This window comes from Sturnus vulgaris, chromosome 1, assembly GCF_052056855.1.
Source record: "Sturnus vulgaris isolate bStuVul1 chromosome 1, bStuVul1.hap1, whole genome shotgun sequence".
Classification (NCBI taxonomy): domain Eukaryota; kingdom Metazoa; phylum Chordata; class Aves; order Passeriformes; family Sturnidae; genus Sturnus; species Sturnus vulgaris.
Window position 1 is genome coordinate 67,172,823 of NC_142243.1, and position 20,701 is coordinate 67,193,523.

Below are 20,701 nucleotides of genomic sequence, written 5' to 3' on the forward strand. Positions count from 1 at the left end.
GTCATAGTTAGGTTTCTTTGGCTAATTTGATCACTTCTTCCATTAAAGTAATGCTCTGGTTTCCCAAATGTTGCTAAGCTCTGAATTCCTGCCTTTTGCAGAATACTACAATGCATTCGTGGAAAAAAAAAAAAAAAAAAAAAAAAAAAAAAAAAAGAAGAAGAATGCCATCTTCTACCCTCAGCATTTATTTAAAAAGTGGAAATTTCTGGGGTAAGGATGAAATTGTTTGATCCCAGCCTGGTTTTCTCTGTACATGCAACTGAGATCAGCTTCTGTGAAACCCAGGGAGGCTGGAAGCACAGGATCCTTTTCATAGGCAGCTTTGTATACAGTATGCATTCATATCAATGCTTTGACTAGAGTTCACTTAAAAACGAAAACAAAGTGCACACTAGGCGCTGGGAGATAGGCACTTTGACAACTGTCATGTTGGAAAATGCCTTATAAGTGAGACAAGCTTTTGTCTCCAGTCTGTTTGGAAACTGGTGCCACTGATCACTTTTACGGACAGTTCCTCTAGGTGGGAATGACACTGATATATCATTCACACTGAAACTGCCAGATTGATGTCAGTAAGACAGCAGAGTGTTCAGGTTCATTGGAAGGGATACAATACCTTTGATAAAATAAAATCCTTGACTGCACACAGAGGGAGCAAGTCGAAAAGGAACATACCCCTGCCAAATGTTAACTCTTGCATCTCTGCCTCATGGAGGGTGTGTTCTCTTTCGAGGCAGAGCCAAGGACAGACAAGAAGTTCTGTAGGAATAACACCTGATTGTTGCAGGGAAATATCTCTGTAATTAACCATAAAAAATATTGTGGTGTTTTCAACTAAGTTTAGGCCTTTCTGAATCAAAGAATCATAATTTTTTTTGAGGAGAGATAATATTTTACGAAAATAATTGATGTTTACACTAGATTAATGGCTGCTTGACTGTAGAGACCACCAGTGAACAGAGTATCTATCCAAGGTCAGAACTGCAGACACAATTAAGTCACTAGAAAGTTTTGTGCAGAAGGATTTGGCCTAAACAGATACTTCTAAGAGCTGGCTAAGGTTGCTAATTACTCTTCAGCATAACTTTGAACTGACATTTTTTCAATCATTTTCATTCCAGAGGGATTAGTAAATCTTTTTAGTAGAAGGAACACACACCAAAACTTATAAAATGCATTTACAAAAAGTTCTGAAGTAATTAAATGCCAGTTTGGAGACACTTTTCTCCCTTTTCTTGTTCTTTTTTTTGGCACTAACATGCAAAAGGAAGCTTGAGAGGGGAAATGAGGGAGGAAAACAAAAAAAAAGAGAACATAAATTTGAACCGAAGAGACTTTAAGGGCTTTCTTAGAATTTGAGACATTGGTACTTTATAAGAGATGCAGACACTCAGTATTTTGTAGGCACTGGGAGAAGCAAAGGCCTAATTCCTCCACACTCAGCAGAGCCATTGGCTGAAAATCTCTCTATTGCTTCAGTAAACATAGGCAGTGTTCCTTCTAGTGCAGTACATGCTCCAGTGCAACTCAACCTTACAAAAACAGCTTGACTCCTTACATTAAATATTATGCTCTCCAGATTATTTATGCAACACACATAGAGGAAGATCTAGAGGAAGTCATTTTGGGGGTGTAAGTTTTATACTCTTTAGGAAAGCCCACCTTTCCTGTGTAGCTCACTTTAAAATTGTAAACGTTTGTAATTCAGTCCAGAAAAATCTGAGCTGACGTGTTTCTCCCACTGATACACAGTGTTCCACATCCCAAATTTCTTTGTCATCAAATGATATGATCTCACCAATCCTTTTGTCCATCCTTCTAAAATACAGAACCATACAGGGCCATGGAAAATTGGCAAATTAAAAAAAAAAAACAAACAAAAACACAAAACAAAATCTCTTGAAATTCTGAGGTGTAGAATGCACTGTATTCAACACTTCTAACTTCTTTTGAAGCAGTCAGATACTGATATGTTCATATAGTGATGATTTCCACCTCTCTTTGTGGGCATGGACAGGTTTGTACACAGGCAAAGTGTGCTTCTGCAGTAAGGTTGTCTTAAATAGTGGTTCTAGAGGCACAGGAAAAACCATAAACAGAGGAAAGTTTCTACTTGCCTTTTCTTGGGAAGACATTTCTGAAAAAGTGGGGCTCAGTAGGACTAAAATTTTATCACTGTTTCTGGGGATTTTTTTAAAGTATGTGTTATTTGTGGTCTGCTGGGCATAGCTTTGGGGGCCCAAAGCCACATAACGCAGAAGTGCCTAGATGCTTCAGAAAGCCTCCAGATTACGTGTCATCCATAGTACCTCCTGCTGGCACTGGGACAAGTTCTTCACCTGTTTCTGGTTCACCACTCACAGCTGTGCCTACACTCACAAACACCACATAGCTGCTGACCTACGTGTGGGGAACAGCTGGCTCCCCAGGAAGCCCACAGAAGTCAAGGGGAGGACAACATTAGTGAATGACAGACTATGGGGAGGTCCCCAAAGTGCACTTTTGTTCATCTAGTCAGTCATCAATTTCACCAGCTCAGCGTGTTGGCTGGCAGCTCCTTGAGGTTTGCAGAAAACAGGAGGGCACATTGATGTTTTGTGTTGCACCAGCTGGATCAAGAACTGGAAAGGGCAATGTTTCTGGTTTCATGGACACATTGCAGCCTTCCTTCCTTTACAAACACAGAGGCTGCGTTTTCTCCTCAGAGAAATGCCATGCATGTCACAGTCTGAGGGGACTAAGGGATGGGGGAGAAGCTAGTGCATTTTGGCAGAGGAATGGTAAGCAGTAATACCTCGTGCATCTGACAGTGCATGCTCAGTGTGATCTTGAGATCAGGTGTGGTTCTGCTGAGGGGGCCAGGTCTGGGTGGGACACATATCCTCAGTGCTGTGAAATAACGATGTTTTGAGTAGCTGACCAAACACCCTCAAGTAAAAATTAATCTTAGCATTTGTTTCCCTGCACTGGGACTGTCTGTACAGCAAATGCCCTGTGTGGGTGATAAAGGTGGATCCTACACTATCACTTCCTTTGCCTGTCATATATTTTCTTTAGTGAGACAAGCAGGATGAGAGAAAAATCTGTTCCTGCAACGTGAGCTCAGGCAAAGCTGATCTCACTGTGAGAAAGTATTAGCTTCTTAATTTGTGCTATTGAAACTGTTCTGTGGACTTCCATTTGGTTGGGGAAGGAACTCCAAAGTACAACAACTGCCGTGCAGGGGAGGCTGCAGATGGCTCAGTAGTAACACACATACTGTACACCTGCACATGTTTGGCACAGAAGGGTTTGAGTGCAGATTTGTGAGCTAGCCAAGGGAAGACAGATTTATTTTTTTGAGGAGGCAGGAAGATCAGATCACCTCCAGGTGCTACCCTGATAAACACTGAGAATAACTCACCAGTCCCTACAGTTCTCCTATGATCAACTTCATCCTTGAGATAGGAATTAGAGGGATAGATACATTATCTGGGAAGTTGTCCAGATTCATTTCCGAGGGAGTTAAATTCCCAACACAGGCCTGCTATAAGGAAGGTTGTTTAGATTTTGTGGGGATTTTTTTCTGCTTGGTTTGTTTAGGGGGAGGGAGGGTGATGTTGATTATAACAGTGTTGTAGGCAATTGGGACATTAGACACAGTTCAAGCTCCCCCAGTTATTCCATGGCTGAAAATTTTTGGGGACCTTTTGAGGAGAGGGGCAAACCTCTGTTATATTTTGCTTTTTAGATTTGCTCTTCAAATTAAAATTCAAAGACATTTTCTAAAATAACCAAACATTGAGCCCTCTCTATAGCATCCATAAGAGAAAGAGACCTCCTCCACAAATCTGTCTCAATTAGGGAAGAAGGTCTGAGGAGATTTTCCACTTGCTCCAGGAGGCTTTAAGTTCAGCCTGTGCTACAAGGAAGGGCAGCAAGTATCCTACCGATATCCTACCCAGACCCCAGCAGTCAGCAGCAGAAAATGGGAGGTAAGCAAGAATGGAGTTAAATGCTCATCCACATTTCCTCATGCCATGTACCTCTAGGATGCTACACAGCCCACAGTCCTACCTAGCTGTGCCTTTTAAGTCAGGTATAACCTGGCTTCCTTAGGTTGGACATATCCCTGCAGGAGGCATCATATCATACAGTCCCTGAGCTACTTTGCTTGAAGCAAGTTCTACTCCACGGGGCTGTGTTGTACCACCTGCATGTGCCCTTCTTAAAACATCCTGGGGTCTCTACCCAATAAAATAGAAAGACCTTGAAAGAAATGCACACAGAAGGAAAAAGCTAAGAAATGCTCATTGTTGGTCCTGTTGTTTCAGCTAAAGCCCACAGGGGTAAAGCAAAGTCCTTTCTTTACAAGGTGGTCACAGCAGTTCAATCTAAGTTCATTTTTAAACCAGTGATTAAAGCACAAAGTGTTCACTCTCAGTTTAACATTGGTTGACATTGATAACACCTTGCATTGATTCTTGTCTGTCTAATCTAAATTGATATAAGCCTGATTTCAGATGAACTAAGCCTGTCTGAAGAGTGTTATGCACTCTTTAAGTCCATGAATTTGAAAGAAAAACCTTTGACCAAAAGGCTGCAGGTTTCTCACAAAGGCAAAACTCACAACTCAATACAGGTTTTGACAGTTCTCTCATTAACCTTCACTACAGACAGCTGAAGAAAGTTATTTGGGGAGCAGAATGGTTAATACTTTGCCTAAGTGAATATACAGTACAGATAACCTAGAAAAACATACTTATTTTGTGTGACAGCTTTAAGAACGAGAAATAATGGACCAGACAATCCATCTAGATTACTTTCATCATTTTAAGTAAGCTTCTTTATAGAGAAGATTAACACCAGAGATTAACACCTAATGCTACATGAAAAGGCAAAGATATTACTTCTGTCCACATTTTTTCATGTTCTCAAACTCTTCAGTTCTGGCCCTCATCAGAAGCAAGGTGTTGAGCAGGATGGACTGTTGATCTCACCCAGCACTGCCATATCTCTGGGGCTCTGAGGACTTTGCAGAGTAGAACTGCACAAGCAGAACTAGAGGAGAGAAGGAGAAAGTAAGCAAAGAAGAAATAGAAACACAGAGGCTCAAGAAGGTGAACTGCAGAGAAAGTCTTCTCAGGAGTTTGATTGGTAGCTGATGTGCTTTTGCCTCAGAAAAGAAGTTGGGCAATAACAAGAACCAAAAGCTGTGGTGCACAGAAGTTCACATTCTGCGCAGTGTTTTTCTGCCAGTGTTCAGGCAGTGCCTGACACTGACCTCTCTCTCAGAGGCTGTCAAGAGGCCCTCCAAGTTTTGGGACAGCCTGAAGCAAGTATCTCTGGCCCAGGAGCAATGTATCCAAGTCAGCTTGGGTCTAGTTCTCAACTGCACCTTGCTGGGGTGACTGTGCAGTCCTGCAGGGGCAACACCCTCTATGGGATGCAACATTTGCAATTGCAGGCACTGGCCTTCAGCAAAAAAAAGTAAACTGTTTCATTTCTTTCTGAAAAGCAGGACTGTTATGTGCTTGTGCCTGTGCAGATAGGAGAACCAGCCAATTCAAAGTCATGTATGTATGTTTTTTAAAGGAAAATAACAAAGTTCCCTTCTCTTTACAATTGTTTTTAATATCTCCCATTCCACATGCTCATCACATGTGTTGGCTCAAGATCACATAATGCAAAAATTGCAAATTCTTTGCAGTGCTGAGCCTTCCATGCACATTTATCAAGTACAGCCTGGTAAAATCCAACAACAAGCAAGAAAGAAATCTCAGAAAAAAGACCTTAAAATTCCACTGTAGAGAAGAAAAAAAACCCTAAAAAGTATAAACAGCAAACCATCACACTCACCACACCTGTATTCCAGCAGGCTGATAGGTTCTACAACTTCAAGAAGGGTATCTTAACCTGACAGAGAAAATGGCTACCATTTTCAGGTGCCAAATTACAACCATCCTTGAGGTTTGAAAGCTAGAAGCACAGTGCTGAATTAAAGCAGACAACTCTGTTCCAGTCTGGCAGAAGTGATAAAATACATAGTGAAACTTGAGAGAGTGAGATCCTCTCTTTCTCTCCTACTCCCCTTTTTTGCTATATTTTTCCTCTGGTGGGTTGAGGTACCCAGTTGGAGCTCCCAAAATAGAGGAAATCCAGGCAGAAGAGCATATCCAAGTCTATCAGCAGCCTGTTGTGTTTCATTCCATCAGCCAAACTTTGCCACTGGGCTGACGTGTAAAAGTTCATGGGGTTCTCATTTCTTCCCCCTAGTCTTGGCCTGGTTTGTATTTTTCAGGAAAAATATGGAATAAAGAGCATGTCCCTTTAATGCAGATGAAGTGAGAAGGGCAAAACTGTTCCCAAGAAGTCAGTAAAAGTGGTAATGCCTATTAATGATTACAGCAGAGTGCTTTTCAGTTGCCCTATTAAAGGAGCTCTTTGTCCTAATAAATACCAACGAAAAAGCTTTGTCTCAGAGCACCTTCCCTGTACTTTATTTATAATGAGTCTTCTAATGAGTACATAGTGTTTATGCTTCCTTGAGAGACTCATCACTCCCTCTCTCAGTCTGTTATTTAACATACAGTACTCCATGAAGGTGTCCCACTCATCCCAAATGCTTCCCCACCCCCTCCCACACTAACGTCCACATACTGCTTGTTTCAAGGGCGTTATGCATCTGTGAAGGAAAAGTGAACACTGGAAGAGAAGCAGACATCCTAAATGTTGTTCATGACACGTCAGGAGGAGGAGCTGGTGGCCCAAATTGTCAGCATGACAACATGGGCTCATCAAGGGTAGCTCTAAAGCAGTTCCTGTGTGTGTGTCTCAGTCAGGGATGTGCTTGCACCACAATTTAAACAGGTCATGCAACAGTCTGTTACACCTGATAAAATACTGAGTAAACTAGAGTAGTTTGACTCTCTTGGCTATGTGTGTCCCAGCCCTCAGTAGCTACTACTGACTCACAAGACCAAGAAGCACTCGGCCACTGAGATTTGTAGGCATCCTCCTGGTAGTAATATGAAAAAAACAAGTCTGTTCATCTTCGATGGGTAGTTTTAGGGAAATTGTTGGGACAAAGAGCTCAGTTGTCAAGCAGCATTTTTGCCAAAGCTCCTCATGGCTGTAATTTGCCACGGCACTTTCTATATCTGGTTGTTTCTGGGTGTGACATGAGCTGAATTAATAACTCTGTGAGGCACCATGTGGTTTTCCATTGCCATTCAGAGTCATGCCGTGAGATTGTGGTATCCTACAGGACACATCCCTAATGTGATCTTGTGACAGAACAGAATTTATGTTACCAGGGTGCCTAAGGAAAAAAAAAGGAGCCTATTATAGGGTTGTTCCATTGCCTTAGGCCAGAAGATAGACTCTGAAGACTCTCTTTTATTCTCTGTGTTTTTCCTTTAAGCTTTGAAGCAAGGAGTAAAAGGGTTTCCCATCCTTAAGCATATCAATTCCCTATCCTTGTTCTGAGCCTCTACAATGCCTGTTTCCACAGGAGACCAAAATTAAGCACAAGAAGATTACATGAGGAGGCTTGGTATCAATGTTTGACATTAAGATGAGTCTTACATTTGCTGCCCATTTTTTACAGACCCCCATCAGCATAAAATCACAACAGCAGCAGTCTTTGTGCTATCTAGCACTTTGGCATTTAGAAAGTCAAAATTTTGTTTGGGGTTGAAGAATTCATGGGAATAAAAGGACTTTCTGATCTGCAAGCATAAAAGAAATCTGCTCCTCAAAGCTGTTTTTCCAGTGCTTCATGCAGCCAGGCAGACTCATGATTCCCTTGATCTCTCTGGAGGGTGTCCTGCTACACAGCTGGGGCCCAATGCAAGGAGTGAGGGACTCCCAGGCCTCTCACACCTCACCTTTGGCTTTGAAATCTGTTGACCAGGAGAAGGAGAGCCCCTAAAATAAGGTGGTGTGTCCTAAGTAGCAAAGGCTTGAACCTTTTGTTCTTCTGGAAGCTGTCTGGGAATCAGTAAGGCAGAGATGCGAGCACAAGCTTGAACCCTTTAGCAAGTGCACATCCAACTTCTATAACAGCCAAAATGTGCATGTTATGTTCACATTCAGCTTCAGACATGACACAACTCAATAATCCATCCTGGAGCTGACAAAAACCATCTGATCCTTGTCTGGACCATGTTTCCAAGCAAGCTGAAGAGAAAATAAAGTACTTTGAGGAACAGATGATACCTTGCAGAGAAAAGAAAAAAAATATGTCTGTGAAGCCTCTGCACTTCCCTGTGTCTGTTCACCCACTCTCTCTTTTCACTTTTCTCTGGATGAGAAACAGGTTTCCAAAGGAAAAAGAACAGCAGAGATCTCACCTGGAGAGAAGGGAAGATAACCAGATTTATTCATTTCTTGTCACAGAATTGGCCAGCATACCACCAAAAAATGGGACCCTCATCTTTCAGGAAGGACAGATAAGGAACATTCACAAGGCTCAACAAAATGCAAGGGAACAGTCATATCTACAAGGCTCAAAACACAGCCATCCTGAAAGCTCCTGTGGATTTTTCAGATTTGAAACTGACAATTACTGCTGACTGATAGATTATGAGGATGAAATTAGAAGTGAGATTCACCTTCAATCTTGACGTGGGACCTGTCTTTTCCACTGAAGCATAATACATATACATTAAATGCATATATGTTGTAATCGTAAACCATGCAAATGATTTATGATTACAACATATATACATTTATTCATATACAAATATGAGGCTAAAAAATTGTGGGTTTTTTTCCTCAAGAACAAGAAGGGTACATTCATGGTTAAGGTTTTGTTTGGCTATTATAAATGACATTTGATGGTTGGTAGGCACGTGCATACACACCTATATGTTTCTGTGTGTAATGATATATTCTGGATCATTGATATCACATGAACATGTCTCCAACCTCCCAGTTTTTCCACACAGCATGCTGTCACACAGTTCCCTGAAACCTGCCAAGTCCTTCGATACTTGTATATTAGTTATTTTTTCATTAAAAGTACTCTGCTTATGGCTAATGAACCAATACCTCACTCCCAGAATAGCAAGAAAAGTTACTTTGGTGGGCTGCTTCAGTCTGACAACATTTGCAGTGTGCACCCAGGAAGATCTAAAGCATTAGCAAAACTAAATGCCAGAAAAAAATGGAATTTGGATTATCTACATTGAGCAGATCATGGATTCACAACAGCAGAAGGGGCTGCTTTCTTACAGAAGCCTCACCAAATGTCCAGTGAATTTTCTACACAGTAAATAAAGTTTTTGCTTGTAAGGATGGTGCTGGGAGGAATTTATTTTCTCTGGCAATTGCATGTCAACTGTTCCAACTTATCAAGAGAAAAAAGCTGTCTTAAATTGCTCTATTAGCTTACTAAGGAGGAAAGCATCCATTTTAGCACAAAACCATATATGGCTATTCTTTAGACCAAGAGAGACCTTTGTTTATCTAGCTACTTCCAGAGGTTGTTTTATTCCCATCAATTTGTTTCACTTTCATCACCTAAGAAAATAACACTCAGTAGTCTATTTTTTTTAAGGTACAGGCTTTGGCAGTGCCTTTCATCTTGTCTGCATTTTATATGAAACAATACTTTCTGAAGTCCTCTGGAAGGAGGAGAAGGTAGTGGGGAACAGATGGAAAGGACACACCACCACCAATTTGACTTTTCTCCAGCAACATGAAGCACTGGAATTAACTATTCCAACTGTCTCTCTGTTCATTTCTTGATGCTGGGGAGGTTGAGTGATAAGGGAGAGAGTTCCTGGTTTTTTTTCCATCCTACTCCTAACTGACTGAAAGGGTTATATTAAATAACAGATCCCTTAGTTCTGTCTGCTCTGCAAGCTGATGCTCAAGTGGTTGTTTCTTTATTGTGAAGTTGATAACACAATTTTTAAATGCAGAGCCTTCACAGCAGGCAGCTGAATGGCTGGCCAGATGGCTGGGTTGTTATTTGGGAGTCCCTGAACTAGCAGCTCCTTAGTCATCAAGGTTCTCCAGTTATTGTCATCTCCCACTTACATGTGTCTCCATTGATTCATATCAGTACCACAAAGGGCTCTTTGCTGGACTTAGCCCTAAGAAATAACAATGGTAAAAATGTATGGGAATAGTTATTCACAGTAGCCAAAAGTGGCTCGTACCATTGCAACCAAGGTTTGTTCTTGCTTTTGTCATTGCAGGTTTGGCAGTTCACAGTAAATGGTATTCAGTATATCACTAGGGACCAGAAAAAAAAAATCATCAGCAAGGCATTGGTACAGACTTCTAAAAGCAAGACTGTCAGGGAACCACTTCTTAATCTCATTTGAATTCAAATGCAGCTTTACATGTGTTGGATGCATATGTTTTTTCACATTAAGATGTAAAGTTTATACAAATCCGAGGTGTGAATGGTTCCCCTGTGTGCTGATGACAAATATTCCAGTATCAACACTTAGCTGCTAAGCTTACCTTAAAACTTGCTGGGGTGATAAGCTGCTGGTAATTTCTCTGCCAGCATTAGACAGAAACAGCAGAGCTCCTGTGCACTTCTCACAGTGACTAACTGGAGCACAGGGTATGTATGAACTTCCCTTCTCCTGCTGTTCCAGCTAGCTGGTAATTCATGATTAAAGATCTACAACATGAGAAGTCACAGCCCAGAATCGTTGAAGGAAGTTGAAAACTAAAGTCTTGAGAGTCCTGGGAGTAGACAGCCATGGTCTTATGCAAAGGAACCAGAAAAGTCAATTAATCTTTCTTGACTGGGTGTATAGATACTGATTTTTTAAATTATTATTATTCATCTATACTCTCAGCAAGAAAAGTTCCAACAAGATTTCTATAAAGGAAATGGCAGAAGAAGTAAAAGGCAGAAAAAAATATTAACTTATCTCTGCTTCTAAATGTCTCCTAGATATCTTGGTATTTCACTGATGGGCGTAGGAGAGATAAGAGAATGCCCAGTTTCCACAGATAACTTTATCTGGTATAGTCCCCATAGTGATCTCAGAGCAGACAAGGAGAATAAACAATTGAACTAACAGGGCTCTTTCCTCTGCAAATTCTTTAACTCCTGATGATCCATAACACTTTAGTGGGGATATAGGGCTTTTTTATTAATAAAAATCTAAGGCAGTTTTGCAAATCAAAATCTAGGGAACTTCAGCCAGAATCCCAAGAACCCAAATAATTTCTGCATCAGATTTCATTATGGGAAAGCTTAGAGAATTTCCACATGAAAACTGAAGGAATGAGTCTGAGCAACTGTTTAATATCAAAATGTCAGTAGAAGAAGTTTTAAAATACATCATCAAAATTAAAAGTATATTCTTACATTCGTATGGTGTTACCCAAACTCCTGAAGTCAAACATACAAAACTGGTCTTCGTATCAGACGTCCAAAAAGGGACAGAAGTGATGCCACTATTGAAAAAAAGGCTCTGCAGGGGAGCTCGTCCAGAAAGCTACAGGCAAATTGTCCAAGTTCCACACCAACTGTGAATAAGAAAGTAATCAGTTTATATATAGATAAATTCATTATAATGGTATGGTCACCAAGCTTTTCAGGAAGAAACTCACATCATCAAAATTTATGAAGGTCTTCAAAGGGTGAACAGATAGAAAAGGACATTGTCATTGATAAAATTTACTTGCATATTCAAAAGGTTTTTTTATGAAGCCTTACATCAAAAGATAAGATTCTCATGAGGTAACTTGATAAAAGACAGAAAGCAGAGAAATATATGACCAGTTTTTACTGTGGAGGGAAGTCTAGTGGAACTGAAGTTCTAGTACTGAAACTATATTCACAAAATAGGATGAAAGCCTCAGTAAATAATGAAGTATGTTGATGTTACTAAATAATTCAAGGCAGCAAAAATGCAATTTGTCTGCAAAGAGTTTGGATATATCTCTTGATATTGAGTGGCTGGAAAATAACAGGGCAAAGTAAATTTGATTCTGACAGTTGTGACATACCGTGCACACGGAAAAGAGCATTATGTGTGCACACATACACACAGTGTGTTCTGGCTGAACTTGAGCCTCTCAGGAAAGACATGTTGTGTCATGTGGATAAGGCTCTGAACACATCTCTTCAGTGCCTATCATCTGCTAAAACGCCATATAAACTGTTAGTAATGAGTAGGAAAGAAATCAAAGGCAAAATAAGAGAAAGCATCAATACATGGATTGTACAAATTGTATAAATATTCTGTGTTGCATCCACAACCATTAAGAGGAATTACTAGACTGAGACAAAGTGCAGAGCAGGCAACTGGGATGACTGGGATTTAGCTAAAGCTTCCATACAGGAAGAATAAGGTCACATCTGCATTAGAAGGTAATTGGCTGCTGAAGGGTGGACTGACAGATCAAAGCAATTGCTGTTGAGAGCTCTGCACCTGAAGGGAAATCATTGCAGGCCAGATATAGTTTGATCACCTGGGCTGAATGTCCTTCCCTCACATGGGAGTCAAAGCTGACAGCAGAATCAGTGGTGAGTTGGACCCTTCTGTTTCTGGTGGGACTTGGAGTAGGTTTATAGCAGCCCTGGGGCAGAGCTTCTAGTCTGGCCCAGCCAGAAGCAACCAAGCAATGTACAGTACATGAAAGTAGCTGCTGCAGATCTCACTTCGAGTAAAAATGCTAATGCAGATGCAAAGTGAATTGTTGTTTGTTTGGGGTTTTGGGCTTTTTAAATTGCATGGGATTTTCTTGTTCAAACCAGAAGAAAGGTGGTTGGAAAAGGCTATAATAGAGGTCTATAAAATTAAAGATTATTTAGGAAAGGTAAACAAGCAACAAAAATTCCCTCTTTCTTCTATTATAAGAAGTAAAGATATCTAATGAAATTATCAGACAACAGGCTTAAAAGCAAAAGGAAGTACTTTTTTACACACTGGATAATGAAATTGTGGAACACATTACCCAGGATGCTTGCAAGGCCAAAACCATAAATGAGTTCAAAAAGAAATTATACAAATTAATGAAAGAAAGGTCCATGATGGGTTAAACCTGATAATGTAGATGTAATTTTCAAGTCAGGAAGAGTCCCAGATTTTCTGAAGCTACAACCACTGTGTACATTCCTTATTCTTGCTCTTCTACCCGTCACAGTCAGACACATGGTGTGTGCTCTGGCCTAATTTTCTTCTCAGGAAACTATATCTTAAGGTTGCTGTGAGCAGACAACCCAGTCTGCAAAATTTAAGCACAAAAATGTCATTAGATTTAACCCCTCACATGTTTGTGGTCTTTTGATGGCAATTCAGCTCTCCATTTTGGCACCTTCTGTTTTTAAGCTCTCTCTGATTATCACGGATGATTATGCAACAACTCATGTGTGCACATTCGTAGGGACTGACTAACTCAGGCTATGTTCACCTAGGCTGGAACTCCTTTCAGATAGCTCAGTTCAGTTGAACTTCCTGAGCCTGAGGAGCAGTCTGAGAAGAGTGAAAACAGAGAAAAGGTGGTAACAAGCACTTTGGCTGTTCAGTAGCAAGTTTTGTAGCCAAAAGAGCATCTATAGAGTGGAATTAATGGTGCTGAGCATTCTGTAATTGTGCTATATGCCTTTCTGTGGGGTTTAATTTAAACTAGCTTCAGTTTGATCCCCAGGCTGTGGACAGTTGGATCACACTAAGTGTACTGCTGGAGCACATGCTACGGTTGAGTTTCATCCAAATGGAATCCAGTTTGTGTGCACCAAGACCACTCCACAGTAAGAACCAAAGCATGATGTGGGGGCAGTCAGGAGATTTATTGCAGGAATGCATGCCTGATTCAAACTCAGATGCTAATCTGGTACCCCCAGTGACTACTACAAGAAGGCTTTGTAAGGGGTTATTGTCAGTGTGCTGTAGGATAAGAATTTAACCTACTGTGAACAATTAAAGTTCTCCAAATTATTTCCCTTCTTCTCTTTTCCCCTCCCTACAATTTACATTCTAATTGTGTCAACCCATTTATTTAGCAGTTAATTCACTGCTTGTAAGTCAAAAATATGGCTCATTGAGCTTATAGACAATGTCATTTATTTTCCTTTTGTTTTTTAAGCAAGAGCTTGAACTTTTTGTGTTCTTTTTAAATAAAGCTTTCTAGACACCATCAAGAAGTCATATGTGATGAGGGCACACTCATAACACTACATGCTGCCATGACCACAGCATGTAGCTCTCAACATCCTTTGTGGTAGACCCATAGGGCCCTGGAAACAAAATGCTTGTCTATCTTTGCATTCAAAATGTTGGCACTGTCATGCAAGCTCCTATGTCCATATATTACACAGGAATGTGTTTGCTTTCCAGAGCTGGGAAGGTGGGGCGAGACAGAGACTGAGCAGCCAGAGTGGGAATTCACCATATTCACTTTAAGGCCAGAATGTTTGTACCTGACAGAATTTGAACTGGGTTTCTGTGGGTGACACTCTCACTGGCAGTGCTGAGTACCAACAGCAAACTTCAACAGATGCTGACAAACCACGGTTTGGGAATTTGTCTTTTCAGGAGACAAGTTAATGACATCAAGTTCTAGCCCCTCTACCAGCAGCATTTTCTCTTTCTTTGCAAGGACTGGCCAGTACAAAACAACTCTGCCAAACCTAGTCCTAGAAACATAAAAAAAAACCCCGAAACAAAAAATAAAGAGCCCCAAACAAACAAACAACACCCACCCACCCACTCACCCCAACTCCAAATAGTAAAGCAAAATAAATGCTAGGCTGACATAATATCTACATTTGATTATAAGGGCAATATAGACCAATTATCTGTTTTTCACTGGAGAAGGCATAAGAAAAGCAGACATCCTTGTAAATAAAGCATCCATAATCTCTTGGTTTGCAATATTTAAAATTTCCTAGAAAAGGTAGGATGTGACCAGCATGCCCATATGACATAAACAGCGATGGGAATTACAGTTCTGTAATTCAGTTCAAATGAGCCTAGATCAGAGGCAACTGACAGGCTGATGAGCTGCTGTTTACAGGGTAGAAGTCAGAGCAACCAATGGGATTTAATAAAATAATTCCAAAAAAGGTCCTTAACCTTGCTATGCCTCCTCTTCATCTGAATGAAAACACAATCATTTACTGAATTAAACCAATGAGCACATCTCATTGGTGGCGTGCACCATCATTCCTAATAGTAGCAGTGCACCAGGATATGGAAGCTGAAGTCCAGGAGAAGGAAGTTACTAATGTTAGTGTGCTAGAAGCATGCTGAGTGCATCTTTCCTCCCTCTGAATGCCGAATCTTCTTTTAAGCTGTCAGTAGGTGAATTAAATGACATTGCAACGACATTCTTGTGAAAACAAAAAAAATATCTCTCTCAGCTTAAAAGTCATCATACTTTTACTAAAACTTTTGCAACAAATATAAAATAATTTTCTGCGTTAGTAATAACTCAAAGTTCTCACTGAATCTAATTTGAATTTTTCCTCTCAGCTGTATGTCCAAGTTTCTTATGTTCACAGTACTTCATACTATTACATCAAACTACAAATCAGTAAAACTAAAGTGGTGGAGTTCAGGTGCAGCTAGTCTTTACTATTAAAAAAAAATGCAACTATCAATGACACCCATGTTAAAAACTGTTGTGGTTTAACAAAAGGATTGTTTCTCAAACTGTTTCTCATGAGGTGCATTGAGTTCCAGATTGACAACGCCTAGGATAATAAGTAACATTAAAAATGCCTCATCCAACAGGATTTCAGAGCAAGTAAGAGTATATCCATATCATTCAAGCACCGAGGGTAGGAGGTTTCTCCCAAGATAAAGTGTCCTGCTGCTGTGATTTCACTTGCAGCTGAAGGCTGGATTGATGTGGAAGGCAGCAGTTTAACAGTGCACAGTATTATGTAGTATTTTTCCAGTATGTACAGTATGTTTACAATATTAAACTAATCTCCAGGTCACACATATGAGAATTGTGAAGTTGAAAATGTGAATACTACTGTTATAATACAATAAGATCCTTAGGATGTTGTGATGTTAAATTTACATCGAGAACGAAAGCTGCACTGAGACCAGGTTAGGTTAGGGCTTATCTGCTTCTACAATTTGCTTTTTCCTTTTTCAGCTCCTCTTTACTCCAAACCTGTACCTTAACTGAAGGTTATATATTGAATCTGCTATGTGTTCAGTCTCTTTTTGGAAGTAAATTCTCTACTGCATCATGTCTAAGTAGATGGCACCATCCTAAATACCTTCAGCTTCATTAACATTATCTACCTTCTCTTGTTACAGCCTAATCATAAATGTTCACAACAGTGCACTACAAAAAGGTTGAGTTTTAATGACATTCTGAGGCTATGATATATGATCACTGATCCCACACTATATGTCTTTCTACAAATAGCCTTGCAAATAGCCCCAGTGTTAAACATAAACCTTTATATCAGAGCACTGTGTTCAGCAATTCCTCAAGGAAGAAAAGGCCACCAAAAAATCTTACAGAATTAATGAAACATCCAGGGTCTGATCTGGAGAAAACATCAATTTATGAAATTTGCTTAATTCTATGTTGCAAGTAATAGGAAGGGATGGTACATGCAAGTACCCTCATGGAGACAAGTAAATAAAATGGAGAATTACTGAAAACCAGATTCTTCAAGGACAGTCATCAATGCTGTAGCATACTCAACTTCCTATGCAGCTAGAGATTTATATGTTGTCAAAATGCAACTTTTTTTTGCTGTAAATCCTCTGGATCTTTTAAAATATTTTTACAAAGAGCAAAGAGATTGTTTAAATATATTCTTCTTGTACATCTGACCAATTAAGCTCTTATTATAAACTGAATTTTTAAATCTCTAAAGCAAAGTAACGTCTAAAAAAAGGAAACAAACAATTAGACCAAAAGACACCTCATCAGGATTCATGCGACAACCTGACATGGTAGGAAGTTGACAGAGATTGAATTTCTAAAACCCAAGTTGTATTCACAGCTATATTCAAAGCTGGCTAGAAGGAAATATTTCTCTGCCTTCTGTAGATCAGCTCATGACAAATCCAAAGAGAAATGAACTTAGCAAGCTTGCTTCCTTTCTCATTTCTTATTTTTCATAATTGACTTCTATTAGATTGGATTATAAACTGTACTCAAATTACTGACTCACCAATCCCAAGAAGGCAAGTCTTTAAAGTAATGAGATTAACAGCTGTTGATCAAAGAAAATTGCCATAGATGCAAGGCTCTGCTTTTGTTGGTGAAATGCATGGCTAGGGATCTGGCTGGACTGATGGGTATTTCATGCTGGCCACCACGGACAGCTGCACATGGGGAGGATTGCTCCTAAAACAACAGAAATCCCTGCTCACAGGAGATAACCCCTAGTGGAAGTTCAAAGGTTTCTTCATCTCTCTTTTCAGAGATACTAGAAAATGTAGCAAAAACAGGAAATGAATTGTTCATAAGCAGACTCATCCCAATGTCCTTTATTACTCCAGAAGCTCTGGGAAGGCCTTTGTTCCTGCTGGGAAGTTCTATGAATATGGAGGAATTAAAGAAAATTGTCTTTGGAGGATGTCACCCTCCCCGGAGTTTCTGTCAAACATGCCACAGTGAATGGTCAGAGAATCCTCAGGAAGGGCTGGTTCACAGAGTTTCCCAACACCAGTTTGGATGTTTGCAGAGGAGAAGAAACATGAAAATCTTCCCACCATTTTCAGGGCAAATGCCAAAATTTCATTTAAGTGCAAGAAAAAGAAGACTATCAAGGTGGAATGGGTGCTCTTGGGGACAGGGAACTGGGAGGAAGTGAGCAATAAAAAAAGCAGCCAGACAAGATTAATTTGAACCCCTTTAGCTGGATGGTGATTAGATTGAATGCATTCTACCCACTTGGGCAAGAAGGCAATTTGTTGCTCCACATGGCTATTAGCAGGATAGAGTAACTTCATGGAAATAGAGGCTCTAAGGTTTGGGATAAGCATTCCTGAAGGAGAAAAATGAATACAGATAAACTTCAATACAGCTTTCTTTTTTCCATTCTCTTCCCATAGAAAGCTAGGCTGGTGTACTATATGGACTATGCTTCTAGAACAGAGAAAAAGCAGGAATATTTTCCCTCAGTCCTACTTACACCCATCCACTTTGAGATCCCTCTGTGAAAAAATAAAAAGTAATAGAGAAGAAACACAGTTTGAGCAAAAACAAGTAAAAAGGTCATCTCTGCTATCTTGGTGATCGTTTTACACTGTCTGTTTTGAGCTTTGCTGATGGGACTCCTCACCAACACGTACGTGGGAACAGACTCCTTTAAGTGCTGTAAGTGTTCACAGTGTGATGATGGTAAAGGGGTTGCAGGACCCCGTTAGAAAGGACCCCATGAAGGAGAGCCTCCAGTGGCTGATTTGCCCTTGCCACGATCAAGTTTCCCTGTAGCTCAAAGGTCAATGTCTGTTCTGCTTTCACTGTACATCCAAATTCCCCTACTCTGAAGAAACAAAAAATGCTTTGGGGATGGACTGTATCTAGAACTCCTCTGCAAATATTTTTGATGAATAAAGAAAGCAAACTAATGACACCATCTCTCCCATCACATCTATGCAGGCCATATGAACCACAGGAAGAGTGGCAGCCCTCAGTAAGCAATACACCACATAGACACTTATTTTGAATGAAGAGCACTTGTCTCCAGATCTCAGACTGAAACCTAACTGAGTGCAAATCAAACCACTAATGAAGTTCAAAAGTGGAGGATAGTTCCACTAGGTTCTCATTTTTTTCCTATTGATTTCCATACAAAAACAAATATTGTTTTAAAAATAAGAATACTTCCTCAAATTACCAACATTGGGAATATTGGGAATGTAGACGAGTGACACCAAAACCTTTTTCTCAGACCACCCATGCTGTTCAAATTACTTGAATTTCTTTCAAATATGCATTTAAAAAGCAAAATTCACTCTCTGCTCACACCATCCAAATTGATCCAACTTAGATTTTCCTCATAAGAAATACATGCAAATGATATTCACATGGCTTGTTTGTCCATGAGATCAGTGGTGTAGGCACAGAGTGGAAGCAGATATCACTGCTGAGAAGCAAAGGTGGTCTTGATCCTTTCTGAAACATGTGACATCTCGGCTTGAAACTGGCACTTCCTGGCTGGATGGAGCTTTCTAGTTCTATTAGGCTAATTCCCATTGTAATGCAACCTCCTGATCTTACATAGGGCACAGAGAGTGACCTGGATCCAAAGGCAAAGGTGCACCTAACTGGGTTGTTACAAGGCAGGCACTGAGTGGCCCTTTTTCTATACAGTTCTCCTCTGCCAGGCACAGGCACTGAGAATCTTTCACAAAGAAAATCTGTTTTTCTGCCACATTTGGAGCTATTTTCACATCACAAATCTTCCCTTGATCAAGGTACTCTTTGCTATTAAAAAGATTTTGAAAGGCTTCAGGCTGCACAATTTTATATGTTTTAGCACAGCATGTTCATGAAGGAAGCGGCTTGAGGCAGGTGTGATTTCAGGATATGTCAGTTGACCTTAAAAGTAACCATGAATTTTAGCACAGTGATTTCCACAGGCAAATAACCACATCTATCCACATTCATGTCAAGAGAAAGATTAGAACTAGAATCTCCAAATGTCAAGCTCATGAAAGCAGTAAAAAAGAAAAAGAAAAAGCACATCAAGAGCAACAGCAGCATCTCCCACTCCTGACCCCATCAGAAGAGGTGAACTCCAACAGGCAAAAAGGAAATATAATGACAGTGCCAATGAAGCAGTTATGCAGCTTCAGTTGCAAGGTTATCACTAGGATATCACTAGGATACCTCATTAAGAACTCACATCTAACAGGACTTCTGGGCTGAATGCTCAAAGGAAATTTTGTGCAGTACTTATATTGAGATTTGCACATCTTCACACTTAGACCTGGGCTTGCCTTCAGCACATACAAGACCTCAGCAGAGAGATGAAGAAGAAAGCTTAGCTATTCGAGCAGTAAAGTTCGGTTTGCCAGAGAGAAGGTACAGATTGAATTTTCACCCCTTGTATGATTCCTGCCCTCTGTCTTTTAACACGATGGAATGTCTTGGCCATAACAAGAAAAAAAATAAATCCAGTATAGAAAAGTCTCATAGCAGATGTGGAAACAAAGGAATAATTTTTCTCCGAAGAACTGAAAATGAGGCCTGTGTACTTCTGAGAAAGAGAAACTAGATCAGGAATTCTGGCAGTAGGAGAGGAAAGGCATATGCAGAGACCTGCAGAAAGAGAGATTATTTGGAAACATAAATCACATTGCTGCAGTATCAAGCCAGCTGTAGCATCAGCTCTATAGATGGGACTAATTATCAGGTAGGTCCAGTTAGTCTTGGTTTCCTGTTCTGTAGAGAAGCTTTCTAAAAAAATTTCCTGATTACTCAGTAAAAGGCAGGAAAATTCACCTGCAAATGAGTTTTTTCTTGCCAGAGACTTAGCGTGCATATTTTAAATCAGAATACCTCACTATAATCAATGTGTGTGCTCTCCAGGAGTCTAGCCCTAGATCGTAGCCTGGGCAGAGGGCAAGTGATAGAATTAAATTAAGAAGAAACTTCCCAACGAGAGCAGAATTGAAGAAATAACCCACCTCAACAGATTCCAAATGCATCTTTAATTTTACATAATTACCTGTCTCCGTGAGGATTTGGCAAAGGAAATTTTTTAAAATGTCACTGAGCATCAACTTGGTGGTCATGATGTAATTGT

At 40.1% G+C, this 20,701-nt stretch overlaps 1 protein-coding gene and 1 long non-coding RNA gene across 2 annotated transcripts in view; one reads left to right on the top strand and one right to left on the bottom strand.

Annotated features, from left to right (window-relative positions):
• LOC148225274 (uncharacterized) overlaps window positions 1-20,701 on the top strand; it is a 245,037-nt gene that overhangs the window by 83,261 nt on the left and 141,075 nt on the right. The window lies entirely within an intron of this gene.
• The window catches only part of LOC148225275 (uncharacterized), a 147,657-nt gene that overhangs the window by 24,917 nt on the left and 102,039 nt on the right, over window positions 1-20,701 (bottom strand). The window lies entirely within an intron of this gene.